Source organism: Phalacrocorax aristotelis, chromosome 7, assembly GCF_949628215.1.
Source record: "Phalacrocorax aristotelis chromosome 7, bGulAri2.1, whole genome shotgun sequence".
NCBI classification, from domain to species: Eukaryota; Metazoa; Chordata; class Aves; order Suliformes; family Phalacrocoracidae; genus Phalacrocorax; species Phalacrocorax aristotelis.
The window spans coordinates 2,530,545-2,555,587 of NC_134282.1; the positions used below are offsets into that span (position 1 = coordinate 2,530,545).

Here is a 25,043-nt window from a genome sequence, read left to right on the forward strand (position 1 = left end):
ATGGCTACAATTGCCTTTTGAGCTGTCCCCTGGGTGCCGGTTTCTTTAGTTTTAGCTGCTCAGTCCTTGGGACCAGCAGAAGACGAAGCAAAGGCAGCCCCTAGGGTACAGCACGGGTGTTGTACACATCGTAATTGCGGTCAGCTCTGTCACCACAGGCCTCGTCTCCCTTCCCGGAGCTCCAGAAGAGTAGGGTTTGGACTGTGTACCAATAAAGCAATGGGTATTGCTGGGGCTGAAGTCAGCCTGGCTGTTACGCGCAGAGCTGGTCTAAAACACAGGCTGGAAGAATTACCTTCTAAGAAAGGCAGTGTTGTTAGCGTTGAAATCTCAGGTTTCTGGCAATCTGACAATTTTTAAAGGAGGAAGTCAAAACAAATCATTCTGACTTGTTTGGGTAAATTAATTTCATTTTGGCTTATTAAACCGGTCAATCTGTTTACTATTTTCCATAACACAATATTTTAGGATGTTTTGACATTAGTGAAATGAAATCATTCAACATTATGGAAACAGAAGAATTTTGTGTCTTTGTCTCATGAAAGAGCTTTCTTTTCTCTTAATAGTGATTCAAAATAAATTTTGAGATGTCAGGATTTCCCCTGAAATTCAGAAATTCAGCTTTATGGAAAGCTTTCATTTTATGTCAGATGAAAACTTTCCTGTACCGGGAAGATCCTCTGTCACTCGCCTTTGGTGAGATTTCAGTCTTTAAGCCGCCTTCTCTGGTGGAAAGAATCTAGAATAAAAGCCAGATTTAGGGCCTGGAAATTCTTTGGTGCAACTGCTGGTGTGGAGCTTGCTGGGGGGCGAGACGTGGAGTGATATTTGGGCAAGTGAGTGCTTTTCTCTGTGTCTCACTTACCCACCTGTTAACGGGACCAGCAGTGGTTATTCAGTGCATGCTCAGGAGGCAGAGGTTGGGCTAACCCTCTCCAAAAAGTACTTCTGAGGTAAGACACTGCTCAAGTGTGCAGCTTGACCTTTATGTAGCATTGAATCCTGCTGGTTTCATGCTCACTTTAATCCCTGGTAATGCTGAATACCCTGGCCCCACGCTAGCTATGATCCTGCTTCGGGTTGTGAGCTTGGAGGATTAACAGCACCTCACTGCGTGGTCTGGGATCACCTTCTTCCCTCCAACTGGCTACAACAGAAAGTCTTAAATACACAGACAAATACAAATGGGGTCTGCAGCTAAATGTAGATGTTTGTACAATGCATCTGCGAGGGCCAGTTGATAGCTTCCCAACTGCAAGACAGCTTGTGCCAATATGGGGAGCGGGCTGCTCCCGGGCATATCCTGCATCTTCGCTCTGCTCTCCCAGGCTGGCAGCGAGGCACTGGGGTGGCATATTTATTCCCTGAGATGGTTGAGAAGTGGAAGGCAAAGGTTTGTGACTGGTTTAATATATGTATCAGAGACTCATGTGAGCCTCCGCAGTGGTTGTCTGTCTTCGCACGTCATGGTTAGGAAACTGAGCCACAGGGTAACTCACCCACAACCAAAAATAACTCACTCCAGACCCTGTGGATCAGCTTGTTTGATGCCCAGGTTGTGGTGCTGGGGAGGGGCTCTGAGATCAGCCGTGGGAGCCTCAGGGAATGGCTGAGAGGGAAGTACGAGCTGCCATTTTTATGTTCTGGCTCTTCTCACCTCGAAAGCCAACAGTGCTGCGTAGTCAAGAGACTTCAGCCAAGGATCTAACATATATTCTTAGGTCCTTTGGCCTTTTGGATTCCATGACACTGTTGTATGTATCTTTCATACTATCTTTACTGGTAGGATTTAAACACTGATACAGTCCGGTGTGTCTCAGATGGTGGGTTATGATTGCTCAAGCACTGCAAAATGTTTGGTTTCTTTTTAAAAAAAAAAAAGTGGAAAAGTGGAGGGGCATCAGATGGCAGCAGTCATTCAGCAGCTCGGATGGGGAAGTGTTACCTTTAATTACTGCTTGCAAGAGTTTATGCTATCTACATTATCCAGGATGCTGCTGGAAGAGGTTAGTTCCTGCAGAGCAGGAACAGAACACCATTGATGGTATTCATTTTGGATGATTAAGGGAGCAGAAATTGAACATAAATGCCTGTAACAGTAATTTCTGCCAGCCCTTGTGCCTATGCTTTGCAGATGAGACAAAGTCCATTGCCCCTCAGTAAGTTTGCAGATGACACTGAGCTGGGCAGGAGTGTTGATCTGCTGGAGGGCAGGAAGGCTCTGCAGAGGGACCCGGACAGGCTGGAGCGATGGGCCGAGGCCAGTTGTGTGGGCTTTAACAACGCCAAAAGCTGGGTCCTGCCCTTGGGTCACACCAACCCCAGGCAACGCCCCAGGCCTGGGGCAGAGGGGCTGGGAAGCGCCCGGCGGAGAAGGCCCTGGGGGTGCTGGCTGACAGCCGGCTGGGCATGAGCCAGCAGTGCCTGGGTGGCCAAGGAGGCCACCAGCCCCCGGGCTTGTGTCAGCACTGGTGTGGCCAGCAGGAGCCGGGCAGGGATGGGGCCCCTGTACTCGGCCCTGGGGAGGCCCCACCTTGAATGCTGGGCTCAGGTTTGGGTCCCTCGGGACAAGAAGGGCCTTGAGGGGCTGGAGCGTGTCCAGAGAAGGGCAGCGGGGCTGGGGCAGGGTCTGGAGCACAAGTGTGCTGGGGAGCGGCTGAGGGGGCTGGGGGGGTTTAGCCTGGAGAAGAGGGGGCTGAGGGGAGCCATTCTCGCTCTCTGCAGCTGCCTGAGAGGGGCTGGAGTGAGGGGGGGGCTGGTCTCTGCTCCCAAGGAACAGGTGATAGCACAAGAGGAAATGGCCTCAGGCTGCGTCAGGGGAGGTTTAGGTCAGATATTAGGAAAAATTTCTTCACTGCCAGAGTGGTCAGGCACCAGCACAGGCTGCCCAGGGAGGTGGGGGAGTCACCATCCCTGGAGGTATTTAAAAGACATGTAGACGTGGCACTTCAGGGCATGGTTTAGGAGACCTGGGGGTGTTGGGTTGGCGGTTGGACTTGGTGATCCTAGAGGTCTTTTCCCACCTTAATGATTCTATGATTCTATGAACTAGGAATGGTGATCGTGCAGATCTCTTCCATGTATCACCTTGGCTTGTAGCTGGTTCTTCAGAGGAGGTTTTAGTGCCCCAAAGACCAAACTCATCCCCATGCCTGAGCCCCCCTGCCTGGGGCCGAGAGGGCCAGTCCCAGCCCACCGCCCCAGCTCGGATGCACAGCCCTGTGTCAGGACACCCGCTCAGCCTCTTAGCAATACAGCGCCAGCGGTCCTGGCTCTTCCAGACGACAGGGCATCCATCTCGGAGCGAAATCCCGCTTGCCAAAGGCGACGGTGACATCGGCCACGTGCACGAGGGTGCCGCAGGGTATCCCCAGCCTGTGCAGCTGTGAGAGGCGGGGAGCTCCGTTGGAGAGTTTGATAACTTAATATTATTTATAGTGGTATAAATCGTTACACAGGACGGTGGGTAGAAGTACACTGGCCTCCTGGCACCGCGGGGAGACAGCGGAGTGCGCTCTGGGCGGTAAAAATAACGTTAACTGGGTTGTTGGCCTTTCTTTATCAGGTGAAGCCAGCGGCGGCGGAGGGCCCAGGGGATCCCCCAGCTTCCCAGGGGCGGTGGGCACCAATTTCAGCTTAATTTCGCCCAAAGAGAGCCGGGGCTGGGGGAGGTGGGGGGTGTCTGAGGGAGCCGAATCCCAGCGGGCCCCGCACTGCGGCACCGCCCGCCGCCACCAGGTGGCGCCCGCGCCCCGCCGCGCGCCCCCCGCGCGCGCCCTCCCCCCCCGCCACCCCCCCATTGCCAGGGCTGCTGCTGAATTGCGAGGAGAAATACAAAAAAGCCTCGAAAACCTTTTTACTGTATAGTTACGAAGCTTTTTGGAAATTAGTATTCACGTGAGAGACTTGGTTTGGTGGTTCCCCCCCCGCCAATCTACTGAATATCTGCCCCCCGAATGGGGCCACTGACGCAGTCGCTTGTGTTTAAACCGTATTTGCCTTGGGGAGAGGGGGTGCAGGTTCCCTAAGAGGAGCTGGGCTCTTGTAAGGCAGTGATTTTTATCTCTGAAGCATTATCCCTTCAAAAGCAGCAATGCTTCCTGCTAAATGGGGTCAGCACATAACTCCTGCCACCGCTGCGGTGGGAGCAAGGAGCTGGACTGGTGTGAAACGTTTCCCCTCCGCGTCTCAGTTTTGCCCCGGGATCTCCATGTCTCCTCCCCTGCACTGGAGGGATCCCAGGGGAGCCGGGAGGAATAGTAACGGTGTTGATTAAAACTCACATTTTTTGGTGGCAGGCGCAGCTAGGAGATGCCTACGGCCAAAAATACAGCATTGCCTCAGTGAGCAAAGGTTACGTGCACTGCCTCGCTGCTAAGGCTCCTGGTGCCCCCAGGGAGTTGCTCCTGGGAAGAAAAGGTGGAAAGGAGAAACTTTTCCCATTAGGAGAAGGGATGGATCTGCCAAGGTGTGGGATATCTTTATGTTTTTTCCCCCAAATCCAGCTCTTTCTGGTGTCAGCCATACCTCTGCACTGCTCATCTGCTGGGTGATCTCCTGGGGAGGGAGCCAGAACAAGGTATCACACGGGAGAGCAGCTAGAGACAGGCAGTGCCAGCCGTGAAAGCCCTCCCCGAGAAAGGCTCCTCATCCAAACTACCAGGGCCAGGGCAATGCCCCCCTCAAGCGCCTGTTGTCTTGGGGTTGTGCGGTGGTACCGCGGGCTCCAGCTACAGTTGGACAGGGCACGGGCGAGCTGGACATGCTGGCGCCTCCGACCCTGGGATTGTCACTCATCCCGGTACACCGGGGGCAAAGGAGAGCAAAGCCATATAACCCGTAACAGTTCAGTGCAAGAGCGAGGAGTAAATCTCAGCAGCTCAAACTCTCTAGTCCTGGTCCATGACCTTTAGGAATCCTTTCTAGTGCTGCTTTGCAATGAAAGGATCTTTCTACAGTATTTTTAGCTTGACTGGAAGAAGCAGGCTTACCTAGAAATTTTCTAAAAGAAGGGAAAAAGAGATCCTTGGCCTGTTTTTGTGCTATTTCTAAGCCCATCTCTAACACTCCGCAGGAGGCAGGGTTAAACAGGTGAAGCGGCATGCCGTGCATTAAAAATGCAGCCAAAACCTCCCGTCACTCATTACAGCCATATTATCCCGCACCGCTCCTGACAATTGAGGCCTCAGGAGAAAGTGCACGGAAAATTGTAGAACAGCCATCTAAACATTTCATGGGGCAGCTGTGATGAAAAGAAATCGCAGACCCCTGCTTTTCCCCCTTTGTGGTGGTTGTGGATGATGGTCACAAGTGGCAGCTGATACAGGGCTGAGGGACCCCAGCACCAAACTGTGTCCCAGCGCAGGACGTGCCATTCTGTCTGGAGCACGGCTGCGTGCCGAACCAACAGCCCTCTGTAGCGCACCTTCACTTCTGGCTCAGCCCACTGCCCTGTGGAGGAAAGATAAATGTTGTTTAGCGCTTAAAAAAAAAAAAAAGAAAATTTTGCTAGATGACGTAAAAGTGGGAACCAGCTCTGTTTTCCAAAAGCCTCAGAGAAAAGACATGCCCCGCTGCCGCTAAATTAGATCACAAATTTTCTGGCTGATGGCAGCATCTTAGTGTTCACCCTGAAGGCAAATATCTGAACAAATTACATTTTACTATCACAGAGTCCATGTACTGTCCTGCATTCCCACTCAAGGCGGAGGAACGTGCCCACGTGAAATGTGGTGGCTTTAAGGAACGCGGAGGATTCGCTGTTCTCGGGAAGGCGCAGTGGTGAGCAGCGAGGGAACTGTCGCTCTGTGTGGGTGGTCGACAGGCCGTGGCACTTAACATGTGTCACCAATTTGGTGAAATATAATACTCTGGGGGAGAAAAGGCATGTGATGGATGTGTGTGCTGTAATCTGGAATCAATCACGTAGTTTATTGCCAGGCCCTTTATTGGATCAAATCCTTAATAAACATGGGAAGGGATGATGTTGACATATACCATCTACTGCATGTACAGATGTGCTTCTGCATCTCTTCCCTTGTCAAAAGCAGTGTCATCAGCCCGAGGTGCGCTCCAGCAATGCCGAGTGGTTTTGCTCCTGGGGTCTCTCCCTCCCTCCTTGCTATGCGCATGCAGCTCTCGCTGATGCTCACGCATCAAAAGCAGGATCAGACCCTTAGGAAGCGCCAGGTGACACTCGTGACAAAAGAGGAACAGATGCAGGTGCGTTTCTAGTCCTGGCTCTGAACTCTTCCTTTGTTCTGCTAATTGATGGTTCGCTACCTTTTCTGTAACGAGGAGGTTTTCTGAGCAGGAGGCAGTGACACTCGTGCCCTTGGCCGTTCTCAGCTCAATAAGCAGCTCGACCGTGGGGCACAGTGCCTTCAGCCCCCACAGCTGCAGATCACTGCAGAATTCAGGTATGTTTGTTTTCATAGGCATTTGATGCTCCTGAGAGGACAATGCTAAAAATTAAGGAGAAGGATGCACCCAAACTGGGCAACAAATGCATTTGTTGTTCTGAACAGCAGCCCTCACTGGAGAAGATCGAACGTAATTAGATGCACCACACTCCTGCAGAGTAACTGCTGCCTGTTCCAGCACCCCCTCCAGCGAGGCGTAATCCTCAAAATGCCCTTTCTGTAGAGCTCTGCCCCTCTCCGTTGCTCACCCCACGTGGCACACAAGACCTTGTCTTTATTAGCACAAATGTGTTCTTGAGCTGATGCGAGAGGAGACCCTTAATGAGGGACACGGCAGCGCCGGGTTTTCACAAGAACCTGCAGAGAGCTGTGAATGCTCAGCTCCCCCCCGGGCTTGAGTCTGGCCACATGAATACAATAAAAGCCTTGGTCTAGACTTAAGGCTTTTGCCCATTTTGTTGACCCCATTCAAGAAAAAAATTTTCCCCTATTAAATTATACCCCCAAACTTCCCTCCCTTTGCCTCTTTTCATCTCTCCTCCAGGCAGCCTCGACCAGGATGGCTTGTCTGCAAGTCTGTGTCCCCGAGGTCCTCACCAGCTCCCTGGAGCAGCTCTGCTCTCTCACATCCATGCAGGACTGCTGCTCGCCCAGGTGTGCCGGTGCATCCGAGTCCTGTCCTGGGCCTGCTGGGAGCCGTCCCGGTTCAAGAGGCATTTTCAGACACAGGGAAGTACTTGTGGCTGCGGCGTATCAGGTAGGCTGGCAGAGGAAGGGGTCAGCTCCATATTTAATATAAGGAGGGTACGCAGTAACTTTGGTCCTCTGCCCAGCCCCTGTGCAGGTGTGTACGTGTGTGTGTGAGAGTATGTGCATAGCAAAGGGATGTCTTGGTTTTCTACAGGGAGGCAAACCATTTTTGCAGCGCTTTGAGAGAGGCAAAGATAATACCTTCTCAAACACCCCTGAGTAATCCCAAACAGTACTGCCCTCTGAGTTTTTCTGTTTGTTTTACGTGGATGAGCTAGGGGAATTTCACAACCAAACTTCAAAGTTTAAAGCTAGTGAAGTCAATAGGACAATATGTGAATTTAACCTTTGGCTGTAGCTATGTAAACCACTTAATTTCATAAAGTTTGCACTGGAATGACAAAAGGTTTGTATTTTCTGATTGTCAGAAGGACATAAACTTTGAGTGTGGGGAGGAAGAGAAAAACAGAGCTCAGGAAAGTGCTCTTTAGATTTTGCTTTTACTTTTTCATGGCAATGTATATACAAGTAACTCAACCTTCTCCAGGACTCCCCTGTTGTCTAGGGTCCTGGTCTCCCTTATCTGTGCATTGATGAGAAACAAGGCGTAAGGGCTGGTGGTGCTGGGGCAAGGACCCTACCAGTCGCTGTTTGTGCCCTCAGGTCTGGCTCAGAGGGGAAAACCATCTTTTGGCTTTCCTAAGGGCAGGTCAGCTTCCATGCGTCCCTCCCAGAACCTCTTCAGGACAGCTCCAGAGAGCAATATCCTGGAAATATTTGCTTTTCTATCCTCAAGATTTCTTATCAATAAGAGAGGCCTCCGAAGATCAGAGCAAGATACTTCCAGTTAGAAGAGGTGTCGCGCTGGCAGCACAACGTGCGGGCTCAGTGGTCACAGACTGGCAGGTTGCACGGCCCCGGGAACAGCGGAGGCAGTTCCCTGAGAACTCACCTGAGAAGCCAGACAAAATATTCCCACTGTAAGAGTGAAACATGTTTTGCTGGCAATTTCTGGTGTGCCCAGGCCTTCCAAGGGCAGAGCTTGGCCAGCACGAGCATGCTGAGGGACCTCCCCAGCATCGCGGGGTTGCTCCCGTGTTTGCCAGCGGCAGGGACAGTTTGGCAGGAGTCCCCACTCCTCACTGAGCACAGCCTTGCATGGGCTGAGGTGAGGCTATGCTGCCCAACCACTGGTCTGCCTAGCTGGGAGCCAGCTCAGACCCGGACACGATGCTGGGCTTAAGCAAACACTCTGTGGCCACGGCTGGAGGGCTAACCTGAGATGGGTCGCTTCTGAGCAGGAGCACAGCGTCTTTGATAGAAAAGCTCTATAACAACACAGTGTATATTTTTTGCTGTGCCTTATTTTCCCAGGAATAAAGAGGGAACAAAATGCCTTTCTCCACCTTTCCATTATGTTGCATTATTGCAGCTGTGTCCCTGTGGGACTGGACCTCAGCTGCCACAATGAGCAGGTACAGCAGAAGAGGGACCTGACATCAGCCATGGGTCGCTGGGGTTGCTTTAGAGCAAATAGGCAGTAACACTGTGGTTGTTGACTGTATCACAGCAAGATAAACTGCACAGGTGCCATCAAAGTGATTCTGCTGCGGTCATATCACCTGGTCTAGCAACCAAAAATAAGAACTAGTCTGGTTGCTGTAATCACATTATTTTAGGCAAATCTCAGCTTTTGTTAAAAAAAAAGAAAAGAAAAGGTTAGGCTTTCATCTTCCTGAGCCAGAGAAAAGTTTAAAACGTTAAGCAAATATGACCCTGCATTTCAAAGATCAGAAGTTAGTTCCTACCCAGAAAAGCAAACGCCATCCACAAACGATTGTTAAATGGTGTTATTATTTATTGATTTTTTAAATATTTTTTTTAACTTCATGATTTTAAAGACTACTGCGATGCTGGGGCAACTGCAGTCAAGATTTTGATCATTGAAAACTGGCAATCCTTTGTAAACTGTTACACAGTCAACGAAGGTACTTCACAGCAGTTGGAAAGATCAAGATAGATCTTGGATTAGCCTTGCTAATTAGTGCTAACTACAAAAAGCATGTGCACTGACCGCCTTGCTGAGTTTCCATATCGAGATCCAGAGAAGCTGCACTGGTATTCTTACTTTTTTTCTGTTCTGCTTGCTACTTCTGTGCTTCTGAATTATGCAAAATAGCTGTTGAGTTTGCACTGATTATACAGTTTATATGGAGTATATTCGTTATGAAATTTATTATATTTCCTTATGCTTGCTGTCTAAGCTCATATTTATAGGAAAGGAAAGTCCTTTCACACCTCTTCCAAGTTTAATTTTGTAAAAAGGCTCTTCTGGGGATGCGAGCAAGACCATGATGACACCGGTGTGTCTGGGGCCGTACTTCAGCACTGGAGCTTATAGATTTAAAGCCCTATCTGGAGCTTGCTTACACATGTGAATGCAATTGTTATATTCACTGAGTAGCAAATGGGTGAACCATGATGTGAGCCCTCTTGCTGTGTCATCTGCTGCCCTGTGAGATGAGCAGCAGGGAGAGAAAACGTGCATTGCTTGGGCAGGCAGGATGTTTGGGTAGGACCTCTTGCAGGGGCAGAGCCCTTCAGCGGGCAAGTGGCTGGGAGCAGGACCAGTCCTGGCTCCCGTTCAGTCCTGGCACGGCCACTTGGCTGAGCTCCGGGTCGTGAGGATGTGGCCACATTTCGGGGAAGTCAGGGATGAAATTCTGCCATCAAACCGTTGACATGTAGAAGAGGTGACTGCTGTCAGGAGTGTTGTGGTCAACAACGGGAGATGGGTGTCTACAGAGAGGATTTGGTTTGCCAAACAGCCACTATTTAAGAGCCTCAATCAGGTGACAGAGACTAGATAGGGCAGACCCAGACCCAAGTGTCAAAAGCACCTTTAAAAGCATTGCATTTTTTTGTCTACACCATAATTTCCCTGTGTAGTGGAGGCAATGCAGATGCACCTGCCTGGCTGGAGACTGAGGAAGCTAAATCCATTCACATTTAAGAGTCTCCTTCTCATTGCACATTTGGGTACCTAATGTCTTCCAGCTTCTCTTTGCTCCTGAATTCCCTCATCCATAATTCAGCCATGTTTTGAGACCAGGGTGTACCATGATCCCGTACAACATCTGCACATTACGGTCAGTGAAAAGGCTGTGAGCAGGTGGTGTTTTTTCCACGGTGCTTAGAAAAATGAAACCCACACCCTGACCATGAGACAAATTGGTTGTAACGATAATTCCACTGATGTTAACGACAGGCTCAGCTTCTGCTGGTGTTTGCACTAGTGTAACTAATAGCAGAGCTTGCTTTTCACTCCTTTCTTGGCTGTAACCATTGAACTCCGTTGCTGTAGGGAAGGGAAGCTATTCAGGATGGCTGGCTCATACAAGGACAATAATGACAGCTGTAATATTTTACACGTCTTATGTTAACAGTGCTTGTTGGCAGGAGGGAAGAGGGAGGACGTGATTTCTTTAAGCAATACCTTTTAAAGTGGGAAAGTGTAACTAAAAAAGTGAGTGAGGTTTACCAGCAGCAAGTTAGAGCTTATTGTTAATGTTGATTAGTTTTGTTCTTTCAGCTTTCAGAGTATGTGGCTGAGTGATAAGGAATGTGCATTAATGCTTATTTTATTAGAGCCAGCAACTAAGTCCAGAGGGTGGTTGTTTTTGCTTGGTCCTTTTTAATAATCAAATAATTTCTTTGGTATCGTTTCACAGACAGCCAGTATGAGTTGCATCATTTAAGGCAGTCACGTACCTCCTGGGGTTGTTTCCAGCAAGGTGATGATTTTTTCCTGGCTTATTTGCTCATTCTTCTTCATGACAAGAAGTGGACTGTTGCCCTCTGACTGGAAAGAAGCTCGAAATACTTGGCTCTGGCTTCGCTGGGAGATAAGTAGTAATTAAAAGACATCCAGCCTGGTTAGGTAATAGTATGTAAATGTTCAACTCTGATTTCAACTTGAAATGTATCATATTGATTTGTGGGTGAAATGAAAGCCGAGGGGCTAAAAATTATTCTTCCCCTGAGGCAATCCCAGCCTGCGAACATTCAGACTCTGGCTATGCAAAGAGAGCTGCCCCCAAGAAGTGACTTTGAGGCAAAAGCCTGAAAAGATCTGACTCACAGCAACTGCATGCAATAATCTGTGGTCCTGGAGGGAAGTTACTGTGTCTGGGAACTTCAAGATGTACTCTGACTCAAGGGAGTTTGTCCTGTGGTGGTCACCATCCTGTCTTTTCAAAACACATGTTGGTTAAAATGGCTGGTGTATAACTCCACTGCTGTATGTACCTAAGTAATCTTGTTTTCTTCAACAGAGCACCGTAGCTAGATGAAATTACTTGTGTGAGTACGTATTTGGAGGATTTAGGCCACAGCACTGACTGAAGCTATGTTCTCAAAATAGTAAGTTTTACAAGAAAGTCTCCTTACTCTCCTAGAACAGTGGTTGACGGCATCCAGCTCTGTGTTATGTCTCTGCACTGAGATGTGGTCCTCGAAACCTCAAGGGGCTGTGCATTGCCAATTACCTGGGGTGCTTGCGCAGATTATCCTGCCAGCTAGAGGCAGAAAAGGCACTTCTCAGTTACAGGGACATGCAGGAAGATCCAGGCGAAATAGGAAAAGGGCACTTACACTTGGCCCTTGGAGATGGCTAAGCGTGTTGGGTCCTACTCTGCTCCAAGCACGTGAGTCACTTTGTTCCTTTTGCTGGCGGGTCCCTGCAATTGTACCGCTTCATCTTCAGTCTAAATAACCCAGGATGGCACAGCTGAGTAAGCCTGAGCTGGGGTTCCCCGGCATCCAAGGTCAACTCTCATCACATATATCGCTCCATATAGGCATTCCAGAAGTATAAAGGAATCATTCACATAAGGAAAGTAAGCCTGATTATTTGAAATATCTTGGGTAAGAATAAGAAGTTGGTTTTTGGTGTCAGTGTTTTATTTTGGGGCATATTCCATTGTTTCTGACGTCTTTACTCTCAAGTCAGAGGTGCTAGACCCTTCAGCTTCTTTCAGCTGTTCCTTTTCACTCCATCTTAATAGTAACTTAAAAACAAATCCTATCAATTCTGTGTCTTCCCATAGACATCTTTAGCCACTCTGGAGGGAAGAATTAATACCATCATTTTCCAGTTTGGCTGTAAGAAAATAGCACCAGTACTGAGTCAGGCATGGCTGTGCAGGAACCGAATGGTGCTGCAGCGAGGCTGGTGGTGCTGAGGGTCTGCTGAAAGCAATGCCAAAGCCCACCCAGGACATCAGTGGAGATGAGATTTCTTTTGTCTAGCTGAGGGACCTGAGAGGGAGGCGTGACTCAGGCATGCATTGGTTTTGACATGCCCGCATCTAGTGACCGCAATAGTGCCATGCCAAGATGTCTTGATTCGGTAGTTGGTCCCGCCCATAGGATGCCCCAGCCTTCTGCAGGCTCTTGTTTAAGGGAAGATGGATGTATTTTGTCCAGTCTCCAAGGTCACCTCCGCCCATGGGACTCCTGTGTGTAATCCTTATTTAAAGGACAAATTTCCATCATTTTTTCTGCGGGAGCGACAGGCACTATAGAGATCTCTCCTGGTCTTGAGCTAACCCCTCTGGACTAACTGTAACACTTAGATAATTTAATGTACAAAGCTTCAGGTTGTCGTCATTATGTTCGTTCACGTAAAGTACTTTACATTTTAGGAACAATTTGGCCGAGGCGGTAGGGATACTTCTATGTAAATATGTCATGAGATCAAGCCTTTTAACGTTCATAAAAAGACAGGATGTCAATTTAAAGTCTCGTCTGCCCAACGCATCTGAAGTCTGCTGATTTATGAAGTACTATAAATTGCAATCATATAAGCCTGTAACACTCTGGCAGCTATTTAAATAGCAAAACTTTCTTCCAAACCCATGATATATAGAAGACATAAAGGTTTTAAAGCAGGAGTCTGCCTTAATAGGGAAAGAGTATTAGCATTCATTTACTGACAAGGAAGAGCTGATTTTCCTTACAAGAAATGTTCCTTCCATGGCCACCCCATGCTTGGTATTAATCAAGTCATAGCTTTTCTACTGCCAAGATCCTGGGTAAGATTAGCTTGTGGGAGAGTTGGAAAAGGTTAATATTCTCTGAATACTTGGGTGACAGAGCTAGGCAGCCAGGGCAAGCGCTGAATTTCTGGCCCCCCATAAAATCAAAGGCCAAACACTCGTTTGCCGGTGAAACCAAACAAGTACTCGCGACCAGGAGGGAAACGAATGGCAAAATAAATCAAGTTGAAGTGTCAGTTTGCAGCGGGAAAGTCCCAAGGGCCAAATGTCACCCTAAGGACACTGCCGTTTACCAAGGATATCCTATTAAACCCTTTCCACCTCCAGACGTTGTTTCCGTGGTTCCTGCAGGAGGGGGGTGCCAGCAAGCAGAAATGCAAGTACCTGCCAGTTTTAGGTGCGTGAGATTGGCACTTCCGAGATGATAAAAGACACACGAGTCTCTTGAGATGGGAATAGGGGATTTGAGCAGTCTGGCTGACTCGCTCGTGTTGGTGCAGAAACCTTTGTTTGTAAGTTGAAGTCTTCAGCATTGAAAATAGTTCTTATCTCAAAGGCCTCCATGAGAAGGACGTGACTGTTTATAGGTAGCCATGCTCCAGGAAGCAGTGAGGAGTAGGAGAGCACAGGGCAGGAGTATGCACTGCTGTGATTTTAATATCAGAAACTAATTGCATCTCAGAATAAGAAAGATGGTGATTTCCTATGTAACAAATATCATAGATAGTAAAGAGATTTACAGAAAGAAAAGACAAACTGAAAAGGTAATTCTTGCTCTTCAGCATTTCACTGTAATTGTCCCCCAGTCAAGAGACTGCTGACAGTGAAGTTATTCTGTTTAACTGGGATCCGTTTTAGTTCACTAGATCAGCTGATAATTTTGAGTGTCTTAAGATGATAAATATCCTGCGTAAAAGGGTATTATTCTTGTTATTTTTTAGATGTGCTACATGAGCTCATCACCCTAAACAACTGGCCCCAAACATGTGGAAACACATCCCTCATGACAGAGAGCAACGTGCTGGTCGGATGGGGATCGCTGTGGTCTAACTGAGGCCGGTTTGGTAACAAGGCCAGCTAAGCCTTGGTTGTGGTACCTCGAGGGGAGCGCTGGGGTTTGGCACTTGCAAACTCCCTGGTGGGAAGGAGCATGTTGTGGCACCTCTCCTCCTACGAAGGTTCATGGGGTTTCTTGCTTTTAGCACTGACAAAAGGTTGGAAGGAAGAAATTAAAAACCTGCTATTGAATATAAGCCTAGCACTGAACACTTGACTGAGCTGTTTCAGCCAAGGATAAATGAGGCTGCCGGAGCCTCTAAAATAATTGCTCACTGACAATGCTAAGTGCAGTGTGCATCTTATCAAACAAAAAACCGTCTCTTGCTCACATAAGGCTCACGTTTAATTTCCTTTAAGCCCAATTCCATATTATAGCATTATCCTTCACGTGTAACAAGATAACTGCTATGCTGATATTAAGACTCGGAAAGGCCACCAAGAGGCCTCTGGGAATTTTGCTGTGGAGGAGGAGAAGCCTAAAGCAGGGAGGGTCCACATACAAGCTCAGCACTTTGCATAGAAAGGTGTTAAATTCATTAAGCTTCCCTCGTCCTGCTTTCTTGTGCTGAAGGAGGAGAGGGCTGTCATAGCTGCAAGTGTGCTTTATTTAGTGCTGGCTTAGTCAGGCTGTTTGTAAGAAACAAAACTGGAGGGAAGACAAACCTGGCTGATTAGTCTTTCCTGGGACCAGTAAAATGATGCTTTACCTGCAGGCTGGCCCATGGGGCGCAGGGGTATACTGCCCTGTGTGTCACGTCCACGAGTTGCACCTCATTTAATTCTGATTTCGGTTTTAAGTTAAAAATTCTGAAAAGGAGATGCAAAATATTTCACTGAACATATGGTGCTTTCTTCAGAGGCTGATTATCTCCCCATCTCCAGGCCAGATTCTCAGTGAATATTAATTTCTATACCTCACCTAAATTTAGGGATATAAGAATTTGACTCGTAAGCTTGAATTTCCCTTCTAACACAGGAATTTTGAACCAGTGCAAACATTCAGTTTTACCGGATTAGAAGAGTTGAAGACTGAAGTTTAAACGGTTTTTTGCTCTGGCAGTATGGTGCAGAGCGTAGTAAGTGTTACCTGCAACCTGTAGCTAGTCTTTATCTCGGTCACGCCAGGACAAGCATGATCCTGTGCTTTAGACAGGGTTTGGAGAAGAGCCCATATCACATATAAGCATCACACTCGGGGCCAGATCTCACAGGTGGCCAAGATACATGCGATGCTATGGGGAAGAAAGCTCCTTTGAAATCTGGCCCAGGGAAGACATTGGTGGGTTCATTTTACTCCAAATGGGTTCATTTTACTCCAAAGCTGTTTTTACCAACGAAGATTCTCGAGACTGGTGTGCTATAAAAGGTGAGAAATTGCCAAAAGCATGCCTGGTATTTGATTTTTTTGCAGCTTCTCAGAAGCATTTTTTCAATTTCTTCTCAGGTGTGTGTCTTGGTGTATCCTGTTTGCACCGATGCACCCTTCCACCAGGCTGGAGGCAGTGGTATTAAAGCTGATAGTATCCTCCGTACGATGATGTCTGACCACATCTTTCAGAGGCTGCTGAGGAAATACTCTCGGTGGCTATTTTCTTTCAGGTTAATACTGGAGACTGCACCTCATAACATCAGCTTGCATGCTGAGCGCTGCCGCAGAACAAATCCTGAAAGAACAGATGGATCACTTTAATAAAATGACGACGTTTCCCTTAAACCTGTTAGGAAGAAGAATATTGTTTTGGGGCAATGATTTTCTTTAAAAGCTTTAGGACAACTTTCAATGTTGCTTACAGCCCTGTGTTTCCTCCCACAGGATTTCTCTTTTGGGCTCTTTTGAATGTGTGTGAAGGCCATCGATGTGAATAGGCTAAATGTGGAATTATTTCCAATGCACTGTCTTCTGAAGCATCGCATATTCTGCCTTTTGAGATGGTCTTCCACTTGGCAACAGAAGGAAGCGCAATAGAGTATTAATTTTATTGTCATGAGAAGTTGTTTCTCTTAAAAGCTTTTCCTCACAGCTAAATTCCCAAGCTGGAGACTCAGATTTAAAAAAAAAAGAAAAGATTTCTTCCTTTGAAAGCAAATGCACAGCCATAGTTTTCAAATACCTTTTAGTTACTGATGTGAAGTTCATGCCTAAGAATGTATAGATTAGGCCATAAAGGAAAATGGGAGTGCTCATGCTCAGTTAGAATTACTGCTTTGCACAGCAAATCATAAATATCACGTAATTTTGCTGCCATCAGTCATATTCTTTGCTCTCTGACATTTTGAGTTTTGCTGTGGCAGCAGCTGAAGCTTTGTGCTGCACATCCTCGAGCCTCTAGCAGTAGATCAAGAAGAGTCTCTGGCAGGTGAGGCAGCAAAGGCTCATGAGGCACAGCGGAGCCTGGTGGCTCGATTTCACAGAGATAAGGGTCTGTGAAAAAGGAGTTCCTTAACGTTAGGCAGCGTCAAGCTATGACACACACACAGAGCTGTTTTATTCACTTGTGTTTAGGTGTATTGTTGGTTTTAATATGTATGCACTGAAGTTTTAAGTTTTCTATGACTGTGAGTGATAGGTGGGAGTGCCAGCATGGGGAAGGGGGCTCAGCCGGTAGAGCAGAATTCGAGTGTGTGCTAGCACCAGACCTCACCTCGAAACCAGTATGGTCTGTATTTGAGTTAGATATGGTGGAACTGCCGCTGTGAAAACATGTCTAGATATTTTTTCACTCCTAGGTAGAGCCAAAAAAGCCTAAACTGGGACTTGGAATATCCAAGTTTGCACTTAAGCTCCCGAAAATCTCTATTAGCAGCCAGGTAACCATAGATGTCTCTGAACTCAGAAAGGGTTCAGCGTCTCAAGTTAATTGTTTGTATGCAAATTTTCGATCCACAAAGAAACTGCTCAATTTCTCTCTGCTTTCAAGCTCAGGCTGGTTTGGGCACCATCTAAAAATGCCTTAACAGGCACACCGGATCTCCCTTGGCACAAACTACAACCACGACAGCACATGGCTCTACCTGAAGTGAGCAAAGCCTAAAATACTTCAAAGAAAAAGACTGAAAAGTTGTCAGAGGAGAAAAGTGGTATTGTCACCCGCTCTACAGGTGAGAGAGCATGTTCATAGGGAGGGGGAATCTGGTGCCTTCAGCAAGGATGGGGCTATATGTGATGCTTGTACCTTTTAGGTCATGATTACCCTACAAGATAGCACATATCCCCATGGTAAATCTATGCCACTGCCTTTGCTTTCAGGAATAGTTCCATGTTGTCCTGGTTTCAGCTGGGATAGAGTTAATTTTCCTCCTCGTAGCTGGTGCAGTGCTGTGTTTTGGATTTAGTATGAGAGTAGTGTTGATAACACACTGATGGTTTAGTGGTTGCTGAGCAGGGCTTACACTGAGTCAAGGCCTTTTCAGCTCCCCGTGCTCTGCCGGGGGCACACGAAGCTGGGAGGGGGCACAGCCGGGACAGCTGACCCCGACCGGCCAAAGGGATATGCCATGCCATAAGGCATCACGCTCAGCGTATGAACTGGGGGAGTTGGCTGGGGGGCAGCGACCGCTGCTCGGGGACGGGCTGGGTGCTGATCAGTGGGTAGTGAGCCAGTGCGTCGTGCATCACTTGCTTTGTATATTCTTTTATCTTTGTTATTATAATTTTCTCTTCCTTTGCTGTTCTATTAAGCTGTCTTTATCTCAACCCACAGGCTTTACCTTTTTTTTTCCCGATTCTCTCCCCCATCCCACCGGGGTTGGGGGGCAGAGGGTGAGCAAGCAGCTGTGTGATGCTTAGTTGCCAGCTGGGGTTAAACCACAACACATGTTCATACAAAAGGGAGGATTAGTATGCTGCTTTACTGCTTTAGTGATTTATACTAGACTTGGAATAAGGTTTTAGGCAGTTCTTAGTTGCTTTCAACATCAGCCAGAACTGAGTAATTCCTTTGCCCATGTGTGCTTCAGACATCAGTAACTCAGGTCACACTCTGAGTTTGTGGTGCTTCTGGTTGGTTTGTTTGTATCTGGACTCTCAGTACCATCAAATTCTCTGAATTCTTAAAAATTTTTTTCCTGTTTTCCAATAATTCTCTGCTTGCTTTAGCTTTCAGCCAACACATTCACTTTCCATCATTTTGGAGTAAACAGCAAACACAACTCCCAGAAGAAAAGCTGTCCTTAGGCTGTAGCAACCGCCTGAGAGGAGGCTGAGGATTACTGCAAATGAGGAGTTTGGGGACCACAGCAACAAGACACATGGGGATGCGAGTGGTACTCGAAGAAAGTGAGAGAGGGGATAATGGTTTGCTGCCAGGTCAGTGCTGGTTTATGCTCTGCTTGTGGTTTGTTTTTTTTTAAAAAAAAAAGCTCAAAGATTTGGCTTGTCTTTAGGATTTTTACAGCCTTTCAGAGATACTAGCGCAAAGCGGGGGAAGGTGATGTGCCCTTTTACTGATACAGTGAAGAACCATCATCTACAAAACTTGCATAGGATGTAAAATGAAGGTGGTGCTCAGTGTTCAGAGAAGGTGCTGCTTGGTTCCTAGGCCTGAGAGTGAGGCATCCTCACCTGCTGTGCGTGGTGTCTGTAGATAACATCTCAAGGCCTTAGGTGTAACTGTTACCTATATTTCATAATAGCTGGAGACAGCAACCAAAAGCCAACCCACTGTGTTACGGCCTCAGCTAGGAGCTTCTGGAAAAAAAATTACCTTTTATTAATCTTACCTAATTAACATAAGAGGTGATTTGATTATTGTAAAAGAAGAAAGGAGTAGAGAGCAGAGTATGACCTGCCCCAAACAATAGCCCGCGAGCGAGAGCAAAGGGGTGCAGCCCTGAGTGGGAGCCTCTACCCCGGCATTTCTGCACCGCCGGCAACGCACAGCTCCGAGGATGCGAGCGAGGTTCTGCTCTCCTATTCTCATTGCGCACCTGTGTGTTCGACAGCAAACCTGCTGGATCATAGGCTTGTGGCAATGAATCTGGAGGACAGGTCAATCAGTTCATGGCTGGTGACCTAAGGCAGATTGGCTCTGTCAGTGCTACTCCTTACAGAGTTTGTCTAACAGCCTTAAAGACATCCAGTGATGAAGACTGCGGTTCCCCTGGCAGTCCATTTCAGTATTTTATTTCTCCCATTGGAGAGCTGCTTAACATTCAACGTGTATCTGCTTTGCAGCGATTTACATCTCTTACCTCCAGATCTATCCACAGCAGAGCAGGCTCTTCTTCAAATGGAAAAACCCCACAGAGTTCAGTCTTTGTGGAGTGTTTTTCCTAGACTCTTGGTCATTCTGGGCTTCCTCTGACCTTTCATCAGCTGGTACCCATATGGCACAAATGTGGACATAGTGCTCTACATGAGCCTTATTAACTGAGCAAGGTACTGAGAGGAAGGATTACAGGATACGTTTTGCAGACTATCCTCCTGTTAAACCCATCCAACAGGGTGCTTGCCTTTGCCACAACCCATCTTCAGCTGGTAAGCCACAACCCTCAGATTCATTTAATTTTATTTCTTTAAAGGATTTCCAAATAAATTCAGCCATTGATTATTCCTACCTAAGGTAAGGAACAGTCTACATCTCTTGGTTGAATAGCAGAGATCAGTTTTTCTATTTCTTAAAATAATTTTGAATTCTGGACGTGACATTTGGTATGACCGCAGTCCTTCCAGGCTTCCTCTCACCTGAAGACTTAATAGATATTCCACATTCCATCACCTTGATAATGAATGAAAATATTGAATAATATGAGGCCTGGGAGAGGCCCTGCAGCACCCATCAGTGTATCCTTAGGTACTGAGACTGCACCATGGATGATCACTCTTTGGATACAGCCTCCCTGTCACCATCTGCTTTCCCTGGCACACGGAGAAAGTTTTAACAAGGCTCTTTCCCTACTTTGTTTCTGAGACTGGTGAGTAAAACAGTGTTGAAAGCCTTACTTTGAGATCGATGGTATCTACCGTTTCTGTCCTCCAGAAGGTTTGTTACCTGCTGTAGAAATAAAATATATTTCTTTGTCATGCTTTCCTCTTAACAAATCTACCACCGACTGCATCTCATCTTCTCGTTATCTTCCTGATTCCGACAAATGGTTTGATTTGTTTCTGCAGGAACTGGAGTTAATCTGACTGATTTATAAATCTCCCAGCTACTCCTTTTTTTCTCTCTGCACTATGCTGATCCTTTTTCAGTCTTCCAGTAGCTTACCCCTCCTCTATACGTTCGCAAAGACGAATGCTAATAGTCCTTCGATTGCTTCAGCCAGCTCTTTCGGCATCCTTGGCAATGTTCATCAGGCCTTGCCTGTCTGAAAGTTTGCTCATTTCTCACGAGCACTAATTGTGCTGACCATTTACTTCCAAGGTGACATTTTAAGTAAAGGTTGATTCAGAAAAGCCACAGAAATTGCAGGGCTCCTTTCTGTAGATAGCTTTCTTCTGTTCATTGCTGACAAATTCTTTTTCTTTGGTCTTCCTTCTCTTCCTAATGTTTCTTTAGTATGATTTCTTCATCTCTTTTACTAGTTTGGTCTTGCTGTGTGCCTTGATGCCTCTGATTTTGTCCATACACTATCTTTTAGTCTCTGGTATAAACATCTCATCTTGCTCTTGCCCTTTGTAACTTCTCTATAACTTTAACTACTTAAAATCATTTATCTAAGGAAAAAAAAGAAAACACCCGCTCTCTAAAGAATTTCTCTTTTTTCCAGCCTTTCTTAAGCTGTCCTGGCTTGTCCCCCTCCCATACTTATTTACATGAAGCTGCTTTTTTTCAGCCATACAGTAGATATTTGCTGATGTTTATCCATCCATGGTCTATCTTCTCCATTCTTCCTCTCCCCTCCACCCAAGAGTCAAGAGCTGCTAGTCGTAGGCAACCACTTTGTGAAGCCTGTCAAAGTGGGTGACTTTGGTGCCTGAGAAATTACAGAAGTTAGTGCTCAGACTTTTCTAAAAATGTCTCCCTGCTTTTAATTTGGCAGAGTCTGTTTCCTAAACTGGGACTGAATTTATGAGTATTTCCGTTCCCCTAAAGTCACGCTCTCTAATGGTTTTACGGCTTTGTGAAGAAATTTCACCCAGATCTAATTGCATTATTGGAAACGGCTGAAGCACTATAATATATAGGAGAAAGTTTCTGTGGCCTTTGAGAAATCCTTTATTCAGAAAGTGCCAAAAAGGCCATCTAATGCTTTCAAGAAAGAAACTCTGAAGAGATTTTTCTAGTTAAAGAGAGTGGGAAAGAGTCATGAGAACACTTAACTCTGGGGTGCATTCGAGAGAGAGATGTGAGCTATGGAGATGGAAACAGCGCTTGTTGCAAGGCAAAAAAATAATTAAAGGTCATGAAATAATATGTAGTTCATCAGTGAAAACTCCTGAAAGCTCTTCATTCCATATGCTATTACCCTCTGTGACGTAGGGCATTAGCACTCCATGTTCCCCTAATTAGTTTACCAGACCACATATTCCAGATAAATTGTGCCTGCAGTTGGCCCAGTGCTTGCTTGTGATTAACATGGCATTCAGATGAAAAACTGAATGTCGTGTGAGCACTACTCCAAGCTCAGTAAATGTCAGGCAGTCGAGATAGTTTGGAAGCAAAGGCCAACCGCAAGGAATAAAAGTGTGAGCCGTGCGTAAGAGAAGCCTTCTGGAATTTCTGCCCCAAAAGAAGGGGGGATAGAAGCAGAAAGAGTCTAGTGAGAAGCTGTAACTTAAACTATTAATACTGATAAAGAACAGAAGAACAACTCCACTTACTTTATCTCAAGCCATTAGCTTTGATTTAGTGCAGCCAGGGAAGCCTTTCGGTAGTTTCCGTACTATTTTCACACTCTGGCTTAATAGCATTTGTTTAAATGAGGAGTGGACCCTCAAGCAATATTTCTCTTTAAGAGGCAAGTCCCAGCACAGAGTAATAAGTAAACTGGGAACAATATATTTTAAAAGAAGAAATAGATACTGCCAGCTCAATTTAAGGAAATATTTATTACACATAATTTCTCAACTGGTTTCTGAGTAAGCAATATGAAAGGATCCTTAGGAACAGCAAAACGGAAGGAAGGAAAAAGTCTGCATCTTTATGGGGAGTTTAATCTTCTGTGTCTCTGCTTGTTGTTCAAAGTGATGTCTTTACTTACATGAAATAAAGGCATCTACCCTGGATGTCCCAGAAATTTTAGTCCCCCAAAGACGTTCTTTTTTAACACTAACCTGCACCTACATCCTCCCTTTCATGTTTTGCTTTTCTCCTAATTGACCACAAGCTCCACGACTTTAAGGGAAGGAAAAAGACGCTAGGCTTGGCGTGGCTTGGCAATCGAGCCCCTGCCCAAATGTTTTTCCATCCCACTGAGCTGCAGCTGTGATGACACTTGGCAGAGTGGGAATGGAGTTGCTCTGTTCTGTGCTCACGTTGCTACTGCAGTCCCAGGTGAGAGCGTCTTGTTTGGTGGGACTTGTTAGAACCCGCGTCACCCGTTCCTTGCAGTTCAGTGTCTTGTAACTGAGTTTGCTGCTGTTGGTCTCCTGTGGCAAGCAAGTAGGCCGAGTGTAAAACATGGGCTTAGATCATGTGCATCACATAGAAGTAACATAGCTCAACAGCCTCAAAATAACTGCACTTTTTTTTTTCTTTATATAAACATATTAAACTGGTGGTGAGTTTCCAGGGCATCATTTTATCCGTAGTTAAAAATACAAATCACTGCACCACATTTTGGCAGATTTATCTCAGCAAAATTTTATGTGAAGTGTTTCCTACCGAGTGCCACAAATAATAATTTAGTTTAGAATGTGGCACCCCATTGAACCAAAAAGTGCTGCTGGGGAAGGAAGATGTCGCTCCCTCCCCCTTTCAAATGTCCTGCTGACTTCTTTCTTTGCCGTCACTATGGGCCTAGTAATCCCTTTGCAGACCCAGGCACAGATATTTTACAACTGGATTATTAAATTAGCTTAGTACTTCCTTTCTCTTACCTCCATGGAATTATGATAGAGTGCTCTACATCTTGTTCCTTTTTGTATTACTTTTATTAGTCACAAGAACATAATTGAACCGATGGACACAGGTTCTTAGAAATTGACACAGTTTATTTTTTTAATCCCATTACCGGTGGCTTTAAATTATTTTCTTTTTGTTAATGCAATCAAACACCATGTTTGCTTTGCTTTGCTTATTGGAGAGTGGTTGCTAACCTCAGAGCTGATTATTTCAGTGTTGTTCTGCTTGCCTGTTTTATTTCCTGTGGAGTTGCTCGTATTTTCTTCATCTCTCTCTTTTATGGGATGAGTTGCCAGTGAGCATATATTTCTTAGCTTAGTTCTTGGCCAAAGAACTTGTACAAATCATGCAAGTATAGACAAAGACTGGTCCAAATCTGCAGTACTGGGAATATAGTGGACAGCCTGGTGATAAATTCTTCAGTATCTGAATCTAAGAAAATATGATTCCCATCAATCTGCACTGTGACCGGCAGCCCCTGTGGCTGGAAAGACAACGGGAGGGTCATTGGTGAACCACCTTTCGCTGTTGACAGGACAGCATGCATGGGGATACAGCACGTGGAAAAGGGTAGATGATTCTTTTAATGACTTGGTAAATCATAAATAGATTTGGACACGGGCTGTGTTCCTCAAGGCATTGCTAATTCAGTTCTTACTGGTCCATCCAGTAACTCCAAAGAGTGCCAGACAGAGCAGTAAAACCGCAGGTGTACTCAGGGGAATGACCGCTGGAAAGAAGGATTTCTTCCCCATCACTGCTGCCTGCAGAGGCTCTGCTCCTGTGAGGGAGCTGGAGGGCGAGAGGAGAGTAAGCAGTCTGCAAACGATAGGAATCGGTCATATGTGGCGGTGACTGGAGTGGTCACGTACTATTTAATTGTCTCCTTAGGCCAAATAATGTGTCTGGCAGAGAGGCTGCAATGAGGATGTTAGCAAAAGCTTGGTAAAGGAGCACGGGGCCCTTCTGGGATGGAGGTGTTAAGGTGGATTTCACCTTCCTCCTTTCTTTTAAAAAAATATTGTTTTCCTGTGGAGATCATCACTGAGTCATTTAAATAAGGGAACAGAAAGTCATGCATGGAAGGGAGTATTCTTCGGGGGGTATTTGAAGCGCTTTATATAATGGATCTATCAAGCAACCAACTGAAAATGAAAGGGAAAAGAAAATAAAAATGTTCACGTAGATTGCCCCTGGTATCGCAGAGGAACTGCAGTCATTATGTTGGACATGCTATAAATACGTAACAGAAAACATCCCCTGTGCCTAAAGATCCTATGATCTAAGACAAACGAGGCTATAAGGGAAAGCAGGAGCATGGCTGCTGGCAGGACGGGCTGCTGCCCAGCCAGGGCGGTCCGGTCAGCTGGAGGTGCGGGGGATGATTTCTAGGACGGGAATTTCAGGAAGGATTTGAAGGAGGACAAATGACAGAGTTTTGCAAAGACATACGGGACGTGCAGCACAGAAGGAGCCAGGGCGCTCTCGACTTTTACTGGGTAAAAGTTCATAGAAGAGACGTGACGTATATGTCCCCACAAATGCTAGACTCTTAGGGAAGTGTAAGAGGACAGCGCTTGAGCCAGCAATGACACGGGTGGCAACACAAGGCTGAAATGAGGGTAAAGGGTAACCTCGTGTTAGGGCTGCCAGAACCAGAAGAAAAATAATGTGCCTTCTTAGGGAGAAAAAAATCAAAGCTCTTTCAGGGACACTCCAAAAGACTGTCTGACACACCTTTGAAC

At 46.4% G+C, this 25,043-nt stretch overlaps 1 long non-coding RNA gene across 1 annotated transcript; it reads right to left on the reverse strand.

The window, feature by feature from the left end:
* Nucleotides 1–5,225: 5,225 nt before the first annotated feature.
* On the reverse strand, nt 5,226–7,308 carry LOC142059484 (uncharacterized). Its single transcript, XR_012661377.1, has 2 exons — nt 7,020–7,308; nt 5,226–5,451 (listed from the first exon to the last, which is right to left on the reverse strand). It is a non-coding gene; the product is annotated as an uncharacterized LOC142059484 (long non-coding RNA).
* Nucleotides 7,309–25,043: the final 17,735 nt, after the last annotated feature.